The 3,622-nt window shown below is 44.2% G+C and overlaps 1 pseudogene; it reads right to left on the bottom strand.

Moving 5' to 3' along the window:
- Positions 1-977: 977 nt before the first annotated feature.
- On the bottom strand, positions 978-2,099 carry LOC150008602 (3 beta-hydroxysteroid dehydrogenase/Delta 5-->4-isomerase pseudogene; annotated as a pseudogene).
- Positions 2,100-3,622: the final 1,523 nt, after the last annotated feature.

Below are 3,622 nucleotides of genomic sequence, written 5' to 3'. Positions count from 1 at the left end.
TCCTTCTACCTTCTAAATTCTTCTATGCTGGACTAATAACCAAATTAATAAAGACAGATTAACAGGAGAAAATCAAAGTTTGATACTGCCCATGGGAAATTCACGTAGACACGAAAATTGCAAAGTCAGGGAGGCAACATTGGGTATATAAGAAAAGCAGGGAACAAGGTATTAGATTTCAGAAGTGAAAATGGGTGATTTACAGGAGCTGAGGAAGAGCAAAACACACATGGCAGGAAAATTCTTGCTAGGCAACTCAGAAACAACGGGATGTGTGGTTTCTAGCTAACAGACATCTACTGATTAAAGCCCTCTCATTTACCATTCTCTCTCTCTCTCTCTTCTTAAGATAGTGTTTATTTATTTTTAAAGAAAGGGGAAGGGAGGGAGAAAAAGAGGGAGAGAAACATCAATGTGTGGTTGCCTCTCGCACACCCCCAACTGGGGACCTGACCCACTAACCAGGCATGTGCTCTGAGTGGGAATCAAACCTGCAACCCTTCGGTTCACAGGTTGGCACTCAGTCCACTGAGCCACACCAGCCAGAGCTCATTTATCATTCTTTTTTTTTTTCAGATTAAGCACTAAAACATTTATTATTCTTTTCATTGAGCTGTGTGAAGGAATAGGAATTTTAAGATTTTGCAACTAACAAAGGAAGTGGAACTAATGGGCAAAGCTTGAATTAAAAGAGGCCCAAATAACTCAGAAACAAGCAACTGAGACTTTGGGACCAGCAGCTGCAGCAAATCTACCTGTCTGTGCTCTGGAGGGCGGGGAGGGCAGAAAGCTTCTGGTTGGGCCAGTGACAAGTGGTAGGAGGAAGACAGTAAGATGGTCATCTTGTAAGAGGTGCGCAACAGGCCCCGGACCCATGTTACTTTCTGTGTGAAGCTGGGGCGGGGGGAAGGGGGAGCAGAGAACTTGACCACCCCCCACCCCCAGCAACACCCACATCCACACCCTCATCACCCCGTTCAGTGAGTCTTTGTTTTTGGAGCCTCCTTGTGCTGCTGAACGAGGCAGCCAATCCACTCCGTGGTGTTCTGCTTGGCTTTCTCCCAGCTGAAGAGTGGCTCGTACCCCAGATCTTGCTGAGCTTTCTTATAGGAGATGGTGAACACACTATTTGTCAATGTCACCAAGTGATGGTTGAAGGGGGGTTGGTAGTTGTAAATTGGACTGAGCAGGAAGCTCACTATTTCCAGCAGGAAGTCAAGCCAGTACATCAGCCATATAGGAAGGCTCATTCTGAAATCAAGGCAGAAGCCCCATTCTTTGCTCAAATTGTAATTGAGGCGATCGTAGCTTTGGTGAGGTGTGTCATCTGAAATGTAGTAGAACTGTCCTTGGATGTTTGGGGCTTTCTCAGAGTCCTGTAGGGCCCTCAAAGTCAGAATGTGGGCCCAGGCCACGTTGCCAACATAGACTGGGTTGACAGCGGAGAATTTGCTTTTATGTGGCAGGACACCATTGTTCTTCAGTGCCTGGCCAATAAAGCCATACAGGAATGGGCTTCCTTCCCCGAAGATAAATGTGGGCCTTAAGGCACACATGTACAAGGTACCACCGTTTTTCAGAGCCCACCCATTTGCTGCCAGCACAGCCTTCTCAGCAAGCTTTTTGCTGCATGGGTATGCAGCTGACCATGTCGATTCGAGATTCTCTTCTTCACGGGCATTGAGGATGATCTCCCTGTAGGAGTTGGGCACAGCCACCTCTATGGTGCTGGTATAAATAAGGATCGGCATGCTTGCCTGGGCACAAGCCTCCAACTAGATCTGGGTACCTTTCAGATTGACATTCATGATGATCCCTTGCAGAATGACGTTTAAGATGTCAATGACAGAGGCGGCATGGATGACAGCTGAGGTGCCCTGGCAGACTCTCTTCATGAACTGTTCATCCAGAATGTCTCCTTCCAGCAAGGTCAGCTTGACCTTGCTCTGGAGCTTAGAAAATTCCTCCCGCAACTCTGATCTGAAAACTTTGTCCAGTGCTCAGATCTCCTGCAGCTCTTTCTCCTCCACCAACAAGCAGATGATCCTCTGTCCCAGAAAGCCTCCTGCACCTGTCACAAGGCAGCTCCACCCAGCCATGGCCACACCTGTCTGGATGAGTATTTCTTCTTTATATCTTTGTTTGTTGGACTTCCATGCAGCTCAGTTTTTTGGAACTTCTGGTTGTCTCTAGTTTTGAGGTAGTTGTATTCCTTCTTCGTTGTGGAGGGAGATGCAGCGTGACTGTCTAGGCCTCCATCTTAGCTCCATTTACCATTCTTAATTCAAATTCGGCTAAGGCAGCATCCCAAGATCTTCCTGAAGCAGATTTTTCTCTGTTTGAATTTCTTGAACAGGAAAAGGGGGACAGTCAAAAGTTCTTTCTGTGAGAAATGCTCACAATAAAACACCAGGACACAGGACTTTAGTAGTAACCGAGGCAGTTGTTTATTCACAGATCTGCAGCTCTGGGCGCAGCCAGATCAAAAGGTGCGCGCCCAAAAGTCGGAACCGGAAGTTTTTATCCTAATACGGGTAAAGCCCCTCCTTTCCTCCCCTTCCCCTTCCTCTCCGTTTTTCCCTACTGGATACTCCGGAGTTACACTCTAAAATGATTGACTAAATCAACTAAGGGTAGTAATTAACTCACGAATAAGTTTCCTTAACCCGCTGACCATGCATAATTCGCAGGTGATAAATATTCTGTGATGGGTGCCCCTCACACTCGGTTAACTCAGACAGTTTATGTCTCTAGTCTCATGTCTTCAGCCCCACATTTCCCAAGTGATAAATTACATTTCTCTTTTGCTGCTAATTATTTCTTACCGGTTTGAGTGTCACTTTTAACTGTCTCTTACATTTCTGAGTCTTGTTTCTTAGTAAACAGCTTAAAATCAATATCACAAAAAGGCAGTTTCAGGGTGGCAAAAGTTTGGTCCCTTCAATATTATCTATATTCAAAGGACTTGACAAGCAAATTAATAATGTGAAATGGATTAAAGAGAGAATCTTTACAATACCCAGGCCAAACTCTTAAAGCACCATTTGAATGCTGAAGAATCATTAGCTTTTTGTACATACAGAATAACTGGTGATCATTAGAAAAGATCTCTCTGGTTTCCTAAAGAATATTTTCTAAAAATCATAACTAGCTGATACATTATCTTATTTGCAGTCATTACATGAATTTGCAAAAATAAGAGTACATTTCTTTAAAAATTCCTTTCAATAAGAATTAGAATTACATTCAATTTTTTTTTCCTGCCTTTGGATAAAGAGATAAAAAGAAAATTATTTTAAGAAGGTGTTATTCCTCCTTAAAGGAAGGAGGAGCAGGAGGGCGCATGCAGCTCTGGTGGCCCGGAGGGACAGAGGCCTGCCAGAGAGGGTTCTGGAGAGTGAAGCACCAGACTTTGTTTTCTAGAAGCTTTAAGAGAAAGAAAAGGGGAAAAGGTGGAAGCTTAGTCAGAGAGGTTTTCATTTGTTGTTTAATTTTGGAGAAACTTGACCATATTTGTAGCTTGAGAATGATTTAATAGAAAGTGAGGAGTTCTGGCTGGGTAGCTCAGTTGATTAGAGTGTAGTCCCAATACCCCAAGTTTGTGGGTTCAATCCCTGGGCAG

Source organism: Furipterus horrens, unplaced genomic scaffold, assembly GCF_987537825.1.
Source record: "Furipterus horrens unplaced genomic scaffold, mFurHor1.1.pri manual_scaffold_5, whole genome shotgun sequence".
NCBI classification, from domain to species: Eukaryota; Metazoa; Chordata; class Mammalia; order Chiroptera; family Furipteridae; genus Furipterus; species Furipterus horrens.
The sequence above is the reverse complement of the archived record's forward strand: the minus strand, read 5'-3'. Positions and strand labels throughout refer to the sequence as shown.